We start from the raw sequence: 15,341 nt of genomic DNA, 5'->3' as shown, positions 1-15,341 counted from the left end.
GTTGATCGGTAGAGCAACCCTTTCATTTCTCACTACGTTAATGAAACTTTCCTTTATCTAATTAATTTCTACCAAATTAAACTATTGCAGGTGCCAAACTTTTTTCTACTCCACTTACAGGGTCGATTACAGTCAGTTCGCATTTCTTCTTAATCCATGTGCAACAGCAAAAGTCGGAGTTAGAAAAGGGGGGGGGGGCGGCTTATAGCATCATTTCCATATGAAGATTCTAGAAGAATTTACTGTTAAATACACTGCTAGCCCCGGCACCTCGCCAGTTTCATCAAACACTATTCTGGGTTATTTCTGAAACTGCGTATAGCAATTGCTGATTTCTCAAATTATCGATTTTTAGTGTGCCTCAGGTGTTCTGTGCAACAGTCGGTATCATTAACAACAGAACAACTGATGAAATTGCTTCTGCACTCACATGGAATATTATAAATTCCAGGGACTACTGAGACCATTATTGTCCATAACTGGGTCCATAATCACCTATACGTCCATATGTTGTCGGAAAATATGTCTTATGCCTCTTCTTCCATTTATTACATCTACATCTGCATGGATACTCTACAAATCACTTTTAAGTGCCTGGCAGAGGGTTCATCGAACCACTTTCACAATTCTCTATTATTCCAGTCTCGTATAGCGCGTGGAAAGATTGAACACCTCTCTATGTAGGTCTGTGTCAACAAAATATTTTCGCACTCAGAGGAGAAAGTTGGTGATTGGAATTTCGTGAGGAGATTCAGTCGCAACGAAAAACGCCTTTTTTTTTAATGATGTCCAGCCCAAATCCTGTATCATTTCTCTGACACTATCTCCCATATTTCGCGATAATTCAAAAAGTGCTGTCTTTCTTTGAATTTTTTCTATGTACCCCATCAGTCCTATCTGGTAAGGATCCCACACCGCGCAGCAGTATTTTCAAAGAGGATGGACAAGTGTAGTGTAGGCAGTCTTCTTAGTAGGTCTGTTACATTTTCCAAGTGTCCTGCCAATAAGACGCTGTCTTTGGTGAGCCTTCCCCAAAACATTTTCAATGTGTTCCTTCCAATTTAAGTTGTTCGTAATTGTAATACCTAGGTATTTAGATGAATTTACGCCTTTTAGATTAGACTGATTTGTCATGTAACCGAAGTTTAACGAGTTCCTTTTAGCTCTCATGTGGATGACCTCAAACTTTTCGTTATTTAGGGTCAACTGCCACTTTTCGCATCATTCAGATGTTAGTTTGTGTTCCAAAAAAATGAGAAACTGTCCAAAACTGCACGCTACCAAACCGCTATCCCGTTAGTACTAGCACCTACAGTCACCCACTTGACGCAAGTGGGACTCTAAAAACTGCATCCGGTTGGCATCCACAGTGCGTTGGGGACAGAAACATCAGCAAAACCGATCTATTCAAACAAGCAGTGGATGCGCTTCTTTAGGCGTCACCTTATAGGTTTTAATTAATAATGACCAATGCTATCAACAATGAACTATAGATATAATGTCCGCCTCTGTAGCGTAGTGGTAACGTTACCGCCTACCATGCAGGGGGCCCGGGTTCGAGTCCCGACAGGGGACTGGTTGTTGTATGTCGTTCATCATCATTTCATCATCATTGACACGCAAGTTGCCGATGTGGCGTCACCTAAAAAGTACTTGCAATACGGCGGCCGAACTTCCCCGAAAGGGGCCTCCCGGCCAACAATGCCATACGATAATTTCATTATAGATATAATGACCTCTGTACCGAAGAATTGTTAATATTTCACTTTGATCAGTCCACCTAAGGTAAACATGAAAATTTCTGTGATAAAAATTGGTTGTATCTAAACTAACTAAAATATTGAAATTTAAACTAAATGATTACCTCCCTTTTTATGTTTATTAGTTAAATTATACGTAATATCATTTAACGGAAAGCTCCGTATGTAAGGTTCCACAATATCGTGATACCTGGAACAAAATCTTTACTCAAGAAACTCAGATCATACAGCAGTTGAAATTCTACTTAATCATCGACTACTTACTAGATTATCAGCTAATGTAAGTCAGAAAGGGTTGATTAAAAACGTGTAAATGTTGTGAGAAATGTCTCCTTTAACACAAATGCAGATCCTAGCCGCAGGGGGCGCTGTTGTATTCGACCACGAACAGCGCTTGTACAAAATGCCATCAGTACGTTTCAAGGGTCAGGTGTCGTCACAAAAGTGTTCTTTGTAGTTGTGGGTCCATTACGTCGGGACTGAGTGAATTCGAACGTGGGAAAATTTTTGAAGCTGCTGTAGAAGGTGCTTCTACAGCCGAGGTAGCTGAAGTGTTTGGTATTTCACGCTGCATTGTTGAATATTTATACAACATACAGCTAAAGCGGGAAAAAACCACCCATTAAGTCACTCTGCTGACGAAACTGTGTACTGAGTGATGATGACAGACTCTCACTGAAGAGGACTGAGCGAAAAATAATATAGTTGTAAAAGTCACTGCAGAACTGAATGACGCACTCGGAAACCCTGCCAGTACCAAAACAATACTAACGGGGTGCCAGAGGCAGGAAACTTCAGGGTGAGATGGAATTTCAAAACTACTGATGGGAGATGCAAATTTCTGTGACACTAAAATGTGGTGCCGAAGCCATAAAACCTGGACCATTGAGATATGGAAGAGCGTCGTTTCGTCGGCTGGTTCTTTCTTCACACTGTATCCATCTTATGACGAAGCGTACGTCCAAAGAGTGATACGTGGCGGCCGTACGGTGATGATTTGAGCCTGCATATCGCGGCATCCCATAGATCCCATGAATACTCCACCATGTGGCATTCTTGCCAAGGATTACGTGACCATTTCGGCTGATCATGTCCATCCCATAGTACAGTGTTTGTTCGCCATTTGTGGTACTGTGTCTCAAGACGACAGGTCGCATCATCCAGGACTGGTTTTGTGAGGACGAGGATAAATAGTTGCATCTCATTTGGTCAGCACAGTCACCAAATCTCAATATTATTCAGCCTTTGTGTTCTACTATGCAAAGAAGGGTGCATATTCACTAACCAGCTCCGTCGTCGTTGCTTGAACTTGCCACTATTTTGCAGGAACAATGGTATAAAGCTCCCTTCAAAACCATAAAGGACCTGTATTTATCCATTCCGAAACGACTGGAAGTTGTTTTGAATGGCAACGGTTATCCAGCACCGTATTGCGCGTGGTAATGTGTTGTACTTTTCTGCATGAAAATATGAGATAATATTGGGTAAAGCTGATTTAAAAAGCAATTAAGTATCTATATAGAGCGTGAGATCAGCAAATATTTTTAGAATTTAGTACTTCGCCTAATTGGTAGCAGTATACTGAAAGCCGTAATTTGTGCTTAGAAAGATGGGCCCATGTTCGAACTATTTGTTTTTCTCAGCCTAAGAAGAAGTAGCGTTCAAAATTGATCAAAATACACTATCTATGTCGGTGTATGGTCGCTGACGTAGCACCATTTATGAGGATTGAAGGAGTATATGAAGTGCAACTCCTTTAACAATGGCATGGAGGACAAGGTACATTCATTAACGGCTACCGCTACCAGCTGGCTATTCTAAAATAAAGACAACGAACTCAGCGAACTTAGGGTGCTCCATTCTTTTCAGCCCGTGTATTCTGGGCCAGGCTGTTCCAGCCCACATGCCCGCCCTTGGGCAACCGAGCGCCCCACGTCGCAGGTGAGCAGAGGTGGGCAAAGAAGTTGATGCACCGCCAGTCAGGTAGGTTATGCAACCGTACTGCCTGTTCGAGTAAACGCAAGCACGGGTAGCCGAATACGTCGGGCACGCGCAAAACGCCGGCAGTTAGGCCACCAGGCTGGTAGCCTGTACTAGCTGCTCCTATCCGACAGCGAGATTTCAGGGGCCAGGCAGTGCCTGCATCACTGAAACAGCCTGTTTTACAGTATCATGTGAGATGACTCAATGATTGAGACACTGGACTCACATTCTGCAGAAGTGGGGTTGAGTTATAGGCCAGAAATTCTGATTTACATTTAACCCTCCTCTAGGGCTGTAGCCTTAGCGTGGCGAGGAGGTTTGTGCAGTCCTGGCAGGACCACCCAAACCAGGCACGTCTCTTGGGCAAGAGAAAGACAAAGAGCGGTACACGACGGAAGGGCAGCAGAGGGGGCTCTAAGGCAATTTGAATCCTATACTCCTAGAGGAGACGACCTTGACGAGAAATAGAAAAGGATGCCTCAAATACTTGGAGGGATGGCAGCCCCACGAACTATGTTTTTATTCTTATTATTATTATTTTAGTCACGATCCCCCTAGTACAATGGAGGTAATTCCGTAACGTCTTAATAGGTGTTCTATCATCCTGTCCCTTCTTCCTGGCGGTATTTTCAATATATTCCTTACCTCGTGGATTTCGCACAGGAACCCCTCATTCCTTATCAAATCAGTCCGCCTATATATCAAAATTCTTCTGTCGCCCCACATCTCAAATGCTTCGACTCTTTACTGTTCCGGTTTTCCCCACAGTCCACACAATGCTGTGTTCCAAACGTGCGTTCTCAGAAATTTCTTCCCCCCTCAAATTAAGGTCTATGTTTGATACTAGCAGACTTCTCCAATAATGCACTTTTTGACTGTGCTAGTATGCTTTTTATACTTTCCTTGCTCCGCCCATCATGGGTTGGCCGGCCGGGGTGGCCAAGCGGTTCTAAACGCTACAGTCTGGAACCGCGTGACCGCTACGGTCGCAGGTTCGAATCCTGCCTCGGGCATGGTTGTGTGTGATGTCCTTAGGTTAGTTAGGTTTAAGTAGTTGTAAGTTCTAGGGGACTGATGACTTCAGAAGTTCAGTCCCATAGTGCTCAGAGCCATTTGAACCATCATGGGTTGTTTTGCTGCCTTGGTAGCAGAATTGCTAAACTTCATTTATTTCGTAGCCATCAATCCTGATGTTAAGTTTCTCGCTGTTCTCATTTTTGCTACTTCTCATTCCTTTCGTCTTTCTTCGATTTATTCTCAATCCATATTCTATACTAAACTCCATTCAAGATATCCTGTAATTCTTCTTCACTTTCACTGAGGATACCCTGCCTAAAGGCCAGTATCCTGTAGGGGGATTTGTAATATTATTCAGAATCTCCAGAATAAAGGAATCTCGACGGATGAATTGAAGATGACTTTGTCATACAACACGAACAAAAAACTTTAAATACATAACGTATTCATATTGACTATTTAAAGCGTCTATTGATTCAGAGATATAAAAGGACAATTAGAAAATGGCCTAAATTCACAAAATATTGGCATGGTCTTCGTAACAGAAAAAAAACAAAAAAAAACAAGAGGTTCTAAACGATAAACTGTTGTATGATGTGATTTACAGTGGAGTTTTCAAAAGAAAATAGTTTATGATGGTGCTGCTCTTCCGCAGAAGAAGCCTTTAACGAACGCAGCACACCTTCATCAATCAAAGGGTAATTTTAGTAGGAGTAGAGATACCAAGCGATTATCCGTCGGTAACTGGAGAGGTACGGGATGATGACTTTGAAGAATTTTGCGATATTTAGCAAAGAACCTTATACAAAGCAGATAAAAAATTTGTATATTGAAGGAACTTCACAACAGTTTCTAAATTAACAATTGTTATTGCTTACAAGATCGGTTTTGGAGCAATAAAATTTCATCTGGTGTGAAATAAAATAAAAAAACACTTAACACTCTCAGGTCATATTTGATAATAGCAGAAGATTTAAATGGAAGGGTGAATAACGTCCATGTGACAAATATTATTGGTTCTTAAGAGGAAAATAATAATGGATATACACAAACTATTCTCATTATGTAGAAAGTTAAGGATAACAAACATTTTCTTTAGTCATAAACAGATCCAAGTACCTGGTCAGGTTCTGCCCCAGTTATAGCAAATGAAAAGACTTGGCTTCTAGCGGTAGGCGCAGAGTATTTAGACCACTTCGTCAGCCTAAAAAAAGAAAGAAAGTCCTTGAAAGTAACTGAAAAAATTACTGCTGATACAACACTTAAAGTACATTTACTTCAGCAAGAGAGCATCCAATAACTATATCAGAAAATGCAGAAAAGTATAGAAGTTTAAAAGTGAATAATCTCAAGCAGAAATGGAATAATGCAAGGGAATCACTAATTAAAGTGGCAACAGAAGTATTTGGCTGAAAAGCTTTTTACAAAAGGGTCTGTGATAGTGGGATGACCAGATACGTAGTCTAATTAAAGATACGAGAAATGATTACTTAAAAAATGTTAAATTCCTCATATCAAGATCTGAGACTACACCGACAAAGAAAATCAGTTCTAGTGAAAAGGTATGTCAAGCCAGTTAAAAGCTACAGTTGAAGAAAAAAAAATCTTACAGATACTGAACATGATGTAAGAGGAAAACGACACAAAACATACAACAAAATGAAACATTTTAACAAAGAAGATAAGCACATCTAGAAATAAACAACTAATACTAATTGGTTACAGTACAATAAAACGCTCTGGGTGTGCAGGGTACACGGATGGTTTTGGCTGAAGCAGCTAGGAATGTACACTTGAGATAATGGTGGATGTACTAAAGGGAACAGGAGTGTCTGACGAGGAAGAGAGATTCAAGGACGTGACAAAATAAAGACAGAACTGATTATATTTGCACCACATATTGCAAAAATGAGACTACTAATTCTATGAGTGCATGTGCTCGCTAGTTGTTTACATTTCTGAAGAATGGAATATAAACTAAGTAAGCCTAAAGTGTAAGAAACGAAAAAGACACGAATGTCAGAACTAATGAGGCATTAGCCTTCTTAATGCGTGTTCTATATTGTATGCTAGAATTTCACAAAACGATTACCACCAACGGCTGAAACTCTAATATCTGACGTCCAACATGGTTTTGGCGGAGGGAGATCACGCTCGGACTTTATCTTCCCTATGACATAACTAATACAAAATACCGTGAATTCAGTTTACCATCTTCCCTTTCTTTATTCGGTACGAAATGGCGTTTAACAAAGTAAATCGAAACATATTGTCGTAAATTTTAAGAAACAGATCTTATGAGAGCTGTACAGTGTTTATGTATATGAACAATGCAAATAAAAATAGCGGGTAGCAAAAATACTGTGGCTGAAGTAAACCAATGAGCTAGACCAACTCTTTTGTATACATATATCTTGACTATGTAACCAAAATCCGTTTGCAGACAATAATACATTTCAGTAGCACACTGCTTTTCGCTGAGGATCAAGTAAATATTAGGCAGAATGAAAATGATCTAAAAGACAATTTCATTAAATAAAAAAGCTAGAGAATACAATTTAAACATCTCCATTACAAAGACAACATGAATGGCATTTTTAGGACACCAACTCATGAGAGCTAAGATGGAAAATAATGGACGGTTCATAGAGCACGTTAATACATTCAAATATTTAGGTGATACTACATAAGGGGCAAATAATGAAATACAAGTTATGTCTATTTAACTGTTTGCGTGGGACTATACGCTGAATGTCAAAAATGGTTCAAATGGCTCTAAGCACAATGGGGCTTAACATCTGAGGTCATCAGTCCCCTAGACTTAGAACCACTTAAACCTAAGGACATCACACACATCCATGCCCGAGGCAGGATTCGAACCTGCGACCGCAGCAGCAGTGCGGTGCCTGACTGAAGCGCCTAGAACCGCTCGGCCACAGCAGCCGGCTTTGAATGTCGGGAAAGCAAGTATACACTGCTGAAGTTCTATGAGGTTATCACTGTACCAGCACTACTCAAGGGATCAAAAAACTGGGCACTTAGAAAGATAGAAGAAAAGGGGATAGAAGCATGTAAAATGTACTTCCTTAGTTATGTGGCTAGTATTACTTTAACGGATAAAAAGGTAAATGATGACACTCGAGTTGAGCGGAATATACAAAACAGAATAGACACAATAAATTAATTTTAATTAAGATGGAAAGTACCACATGCAAGAATCACTGAAACAAGAAGCAATACAAACGGAAAGGCCAAAGATGTTGAGGAAGACCAATGAAGAGTTGACTTAACCAGTTTTGAAGGAGACGGAACAGAGCAAAGAATCTTACACTGATGTAGACTATAAGATGATGACGAAATAATTTAATGTGAATTTTTGGATGGTATGTTGCTAGTTTCCTGCATCAGTTTTCATCAAATTTAACTAACGGCCTTTCTAGAGTTCTTCGTCAAGAAGAACATTTACCTCCAATCTCCATTGTTTTCTTTTTTCCTCTAGACCTTGTTAAACGTTAGTGGGTGCACTGTCTTACGTAAATCATGCCATATAACAGTATGAAATAGCTCCATGTGAAACGTATCTTTTGACCTTTCTGGGAGTGGAAGTGGCAACGTACAACGTCTGATTGGCAGCTTAAATTTGTCACTACTCCAAACATAATTAATACCCTGTATCTATATGGCTGTATAAAGAAAGATTTCCGTGTCCAAAAACTTTACCGAAACACGTGCAGTGCTAACAGGTCCTACACTACCTCCAGCTAGTTTCCAGCAGTTTACAGTAATAAACTCCGCAAAGTGAACACAGGGTAACTGTTCAAACTAAACAGGTAAAAAATAACAGAAAAACAGTACACTTCCAGCTTAAATAGAAACTAACGCAATTTATTTGCTTCAGGTAGATCTACCCAAGCCAGTCTCTTGATTAAATAACAACGTCCAGCCAACTACTGGCTTCATAAACCGACATTTCCGCCTATGAAAGCAGAAAATGACTAATAATAAATCGATGCCTATATTCAGGAGTATGGTTACAGGATACAGATATTGGAAAATAATATTGATTTCTAAATATCCCTAAATAATTATTTCTGAAACGTTAAGCGCTTTCAACATTACCTTCGCCACAGACACAGACACCTGCGAAGGTTGTAGGGCGCTTTCCCAGATTCGCCAGATCCTAAGTGCTTCACGGTATTCAGCCAGTTGAGTCATTTAGCCAAGTATGAGTAGAATGCAGGCATTCTGATAGGGCAGAGTATGCCAACACTAATAGCACTCCTTTACAAAGTGTTGCAAGAGGTGCTAGAAAATAGTTGCTTTCAAACAAAAATTATTAAGATCTTAAGCCATCTTTCTAGGTTCTTAACATAGTCCACATACCTAGATTACTACGCAGTAGCCGGTCCATCAACTACAGGCTGTAAATAAATCCTTTACACTGGAAACTGGCAAATGGTTCTGGCGTCCACAAGGATAAACTCATGGATGTGACTGTGGACGATGCATTACACTGTATTAAATAAATATAAATGTAAGACAATGCATCCAACGGTTCAGAATACTGTGCATCTCCTCCAAAGTACATTTTGCGTTTTAATGACACTGATCAGCCAGAACATTATGACCACGTACCTAACAGCCAGAATATCCACCTTTGGCACCGATAATAGCGGCGACGCATCGTGGCACGGAAGCAGTGAGGCCTTAGTAGGTAGCTGGAGAGAGTTGGCACCACATCTGGACGCACAAGTCACCTAATTACCATACATTCCATGGAGGGGGTGATGAGACCTGACACCAAGTTCAAATACATACCAGATGTATTCAATCGGTTTCAGATCAGGTGAGTTGGGGGTCCAGCACAACAACTGGAACTCGTCACTCTGTTCCTCGAACTACTCCAACACTCTCCAGGTCTTGTGATGTGGCGCATTATCCTGTTGAAAAATGCCATTACTGTCGGGAAATCATGAATCGTCGTGAAGGAGTCTACTTGGTCTACAACTAGTGTACGATACTCCTTGGCCATCATGGTGTCTTGCACGAGATCCAATGGACCCATGGATGCCCACGTGAATGTCCCCCAGAGAATAATGGAGGCACGGGCGGTTTGTCTCCGTACTGCAGTACAGGTGTCAAGGGGCTGTTTCCCTGGAAGACGACGGATTCGCTCGCTCCCACTGAAACGATGAAGAAGGTGTCGCGACAGTGCTGATGGTGACGTGGCAGTTTCAGTCGCAGTTGCCGATGTCGTGGTGTTAACATTGGCACATGCGAGCGGCGTCGGATGCGGAAGCACATTGTTAGAAGCGTTCGGTGCACTGTGTGTGTTCAGACACATGTGCACACTGCCCAGCATAAAAATCTGAAGTTACTTCCCCCCTGCATTTCATGTTTCCAGTCTGCCTAGTTTACGACGTCCGTTATCTGTAATGAGGGACGGCCGCTCAACCCCACGACGTCCGGACGTGGTTTCACTTTGGTTTCGCCATGTTGAAAACATTCATCAAAGTACTCTTCAGACACTCGACAAATCTTGGTTTTTGAGACGCTCGTGCTGAGTTTACGGGCCTTCACAATCTGTCCCTGTTCAAAGTCAGATAGATCGCGCGCCTTCATCATTCTACATACGGACAACATGCTCTCTGATATTATATGCACCGCGTGTGTGTCTGACTAGCAGTCATTCCTAACCAGATGAGGCTGCTGTCGATTGGACAGGTTTACTTCGATAGAACAAGTGCAGTGGGCAACAAGGAAACGTGTCCTACATTCGTGGCAGCATTCATAACATGTTTGCAGAGAGAACTCAACACACAGTGCTGAATTCCAGGATACCTAGAACTTCAACTACCCAGTAGCCTTGCCGAGACCGGCGATTTGCCGCGCTGCTAAACCACAGGCTCCACAACGTGAGCAGGCAGGCGCAGTGCATCAGACACAACACAGGCTGATTGTGTATCAACACCCTTTCGATCTGTTTAGGAGGTAGCCTCCAGCAGCTGCCTTGAGAAATATAAAAACTTCACCACCCGTAGCGCGCATGTTGCCATTAACAGCACTACATTCACGGGCACTACTTCATGTCCGCCGATAACATATCCGCACAGCGTGAAACAGATGTCCAACCACCATAGCACGTACATAAGATGCCGCCTAGCCGGTAGCGATTCAGTTCTCTTCGCTGAGACAACGGTATCTACACCTCGCAGCAGCTTGAATTCTAGTGACAACTGCAGTCGAGAATTTACTCAGCACAGCGCTCTAGCTCTTCCATTGACAGCCGAAACCGAGGTGGTTAATCACAGCAGCTCTGCAACACGAAGCCACGTCACAGCTGGAGCCTTCGCCGCCACCGACCTAAGGCTCACTTGGATTCGGCGCTCCCAAGACAACATCCAACAGCTGAAATTCGATTTTGTGATAGTGCCGAGTACTGGGTTAGTGCCGAAGTTCGTAGCGTGTTTCCATAAGTTGATAAACACAACCTCTACACGTAACACAGAGTTTAGTCCTCAGTACTCTATTCTAGTTCACTATTTATTACAGTCTTCCAACGGTGGGGGTAATTTTTTTATTCCACCACTGTAGAAATCACATGGTTTTGAGACGAACAACTCGTCGAGCCATGTTCGGAGCGTGCTTTCATTCGGAAATGAATTTCCTTGAAGGTTGCTCGATAGAAAGGTGAAAAGGTGAAAATATTAAAGTGCAAGAGCAGTTGAATAAGGTGGGTGCGGAATGACTTCTGATCGTAACTTCTGTACATAGTGTTTCTTTTCAGTCAAGCAGAATACGGGCGGACTTTATCGTGGAGTAGCATCACTTCGCGCAGTCTTCCTGGGCGTTGTTTTTGGTCTACGTCTGCAAGACGTCTCAGTTGTTGATAATAAATGTCAGCTATGATGGTTACACCTCGAGGAAGCAATTAGTAGTACATCATGTTGTCGCTGTTTCACCGGATGCATAACATAATCTTTTGTGGATGCGCGCACGACTTTGTACGGGGAGTACTCCTTTGTTTGGTATCAACCACTCCTTTTTTTTCCTTATATTAGCATAAAGACACAATTTCTAGTCACCAGCAACGATACAGGCTAGGAATGGTCGGTGTTGTTCACGAGTCAATACATGACGAGCAAGCAGAGATGCACATACGATCACCCACTGATAACCTGTGATTTTTTCTTAGAGCATGCTGTACCTGCACACCACATTTTTGAAACTTACCCATTGCATGTAAATGTAGCACGATGGTGGACTGACGACAATTCATCATATCTCCCCGTCCTCGAGTACAATAACGTGGAACGTTGTGGATTAATGAGTTTAACTGATGTTAATCAAACCCCGAAGATCTTCCTGAACGCGTAGAGTCACTAGCGTCAAAACGATCCTAATTAAAATGAGAAAACCATTTTCTTGCCGTGCTGGTTACAAGATTAAAATGTTTCTGGCTGCCTACGCTGCCGTGACCTCTCAATTGAACTCAACGAGAAGAATACGTCGAAAATGTTACGATTTCTCCACTTCATATCGTGGCGTCCGCAGCTCCTGTCACTTTCTCCATATGACAAAATAACGATATGGAAACTCCGATAGCAACAATAAACTAGAAACAAAAAAGTGACAATTGATAAATAAACCCTAAGCAACCGCAATACCAACACGCAATACAAGAACGCTATGAACTTATGCACTAAAACATATGAGAGTTCGTCATTTTCCGCCAATGAACTGATGAAGACAGTGACTTGCCATTACTATTTTAAATCCAGAACTGGAAGATTACTATTGTATGTTATCAGATTTAAAGAATTTTCATCCCCAAGTACAATGTTTCGTGAATTACTACATTTACTGTGTTTTTGTAATAAAATTTTTATATATTATACTAACTGGTAACCTTGTTTGTTTGTTTGTGTGTGTGTGTGTGTGTGTGTGTGTGTGTGTGTGTGTGTGTGTGTGTCTGTGTCTGTGTCTGTGTGGGCTCTTAAGGGTCACCACGGCACCACAGTTGATGGCGACCAGTAAAACTGGATTAACAATTTTCGTCCAACAGATAGGAGCGACGAAGTATTCCAGAACTCTAATGTTACATCCATTCACAAAGTAGACAGTTGTTCACAAATACTTTGATCGCAGACCCTCCCCGTTCACTGGCTAGATACTAATCATATTTCCTCATTCCATTATGACAATGCAGAAACCGTGCACGTTGAAGTAGCCACTACTTTCTTCACAGCATCTTAAGAAAAATTAGGACATTCTTCTGAAAGTTTTGGCCCAGCCAGACGCTTCCCTAAACCAGGCCATGATGATGCTCTCTCAGCCAGTTCAAGCAGATATGGAACCATAACCAGCCTTCGTAACAAGATTCCAACATTACTTCGTGGCCTCCACAATTGAACATAACACTCGACCCCGCGCTTTTCTCTTGCCATATTCTGTTATTCTGGTACTCAAACATATCAGATTCTTCAAAGACTTCATCCTGGTGTGTATCCTAGTACTCCGTTTTATGTTCATTCAAGGCCCAACTCAATGCCTGTTTCATGTGCTTAATAAACATTCCGTGACAGCTCAAGGCTCCCTGCCAGTCCTCAATCCTGGTAAACAAACCCTATGCCCAAGGCACTTCAGACGCCACAGGACCAATATCCAGCCGCTGTGCACAACATATTTAGAAGGTCGTACTACAAGGAGATATCGCATTAACTGCTTAAAACATTTCATTCCTCCTATACTACCAATTCAGGAAACCAGGCCCTTCCATGAAGGATTATCTCACAGTAACAATGATTCATTTTCTGCATCACTTACGTCACCCATCATAATGATTCACTTTCTGTGTCCAACGAACACACAAGCTCCGTGGAATCCTCCACTCCAGTCGATAATGGCTTTCCTCTATTATCCGCTGACTCACAAGACCGCCTTTCATTGACCGTGTGCCCATTGGATTTTCAACTACAGATGTGACACCCTTGGTCGTACAGTCGTTTCCGTCTGCAGTCGAATTTATGGCTTCTTCTCCAATGGCATCACCATTCTTACGACACTACCATTCAGGATGTGGATCAAGCAGCGACCAAGTGTAGCCACCCAGAACTGCGTAGTATCCAAGCGTTGGATATTTTTCAGGTATCACGGACGTCAGTTTCAATGTTAAACGGCGACGACGCTACACATTCATTGAGACGCCCTGCCAAACCCGTAGGACAGGACAGGTAGTTTAAATTGTGGAAAGGGGTCAAGACAAGCGGATGTCAGTTACACTAGAACATACAAATTTATTTATTTGGCCAAACATTACAAGAGCCAAGAAATAATTTAAAAAAACACAGCATTAATTTTTGGAACTTAATTACTGGCTGAATGCGCCATTCAATCTCATGCCTTAAGGGTAAGACCAGTTTAATTTAAAATCGGTTGAAAGCCAATAACTTAAGGCTCAAACCAAAATAGGAAATTTAGAGGGCAGAAGGCTTTATCTTAAATCAGGTCTTTCAATTGGGCTGAAGGCCCAAACTATCTCACGCCTTAAGAGCAAAACAATCTTAATTTAAAAATCGGCTAGAAGCCATAAAAATACAAACAACAAGAACAAATAAGAAAAGGCAATACACCCACCGGCGCTTAGAAGTTTCCGAGGGTCGGTCTGGAATTCAAAAAGTAACGCTCGCTTGGGTGAGACAGGCAGTCGGCCCAACCATTCTCCATCCGACGACAACCCAGCCGACAGACAGTCAACGGACCCACCCACAAGATAACGTCCGCTCCACCCGACCAGCACACAACAGGGAGTTCAATGAAACAACGTAGAAGGTATTGGCGCCCACAACCAATTATACATTGAGCTGTCAAACTATACACCGTGCTGGACAGCGACAACACGACGAGGAAAATACACTGCCTGAATTTACGTCAACGGCCAGGGCAGGTAACCGGAACGGTAAAGGCTACAAGGCAGAAGATTCCGCTGGTGCACTTCAATTCAAATAATCAGGTACAGTTAAACTCCACCAGAGGGTGGCTAAAATTTGCCAACTTGAAAACACACGTTGTTACTCACGGGAATGCCCAACAGCCGACAACGAAATCCAAACGACACAAAGTGAACAGTCATGACTTGGTGGTAGATTAAGTCAAAATTCAACTTTCGTGTCCAGAATTGTGAACCACGGACCTCGTAACAATGGGAACAGCACCACACACTCCGACCGCGCGTAGATGCCGCCAGCGGCCTCGGCCAAACTACGCGCCACGGAGATTTCCTCGCTGTTCCACGCCAACCGACCAACTGCCCAGGCCAGAAAACGGCGAAAGGAGCAAATACGTCGGCCGATGAGACGACCAACCGAACGACCAACCAATGGTCGTCTCGCTCCAATATCCCTCCGTCGGACAGTTCGTGTGTGTCGCCAGCGGTCGGTGAGCACTGGCTGTCGGCACCTACCGGTGCTTCGTCCCCGACTTCACTGGTGCTGCGTCCCGACTGCAACTGCACTGCTGGTCCGTCTCCAACTGACTAGTGAGACACATGACGACCCAGAAATACTATCGGTCGCTCCAGAG

Source organism: Schistocerca nitens, chromosome 5, assembly GCF_023898315.1.
Source record: "Schistocerca nitens isolate TAMUIC-IGC-003100 chromosome 5, iqSchNite1.1, whole genome shotgun sequence".
In the NCBI taxonomy this organism is placed as follows: domain Eukaryota; kingdom Metazoa; phylum Arthropoda; class Insecta; order Orthoptera; family Acrididae; genus Schistocerca; species Schistocerca nitens.
Note: the sequence above shows the minus strand (reverse complement) of the source record.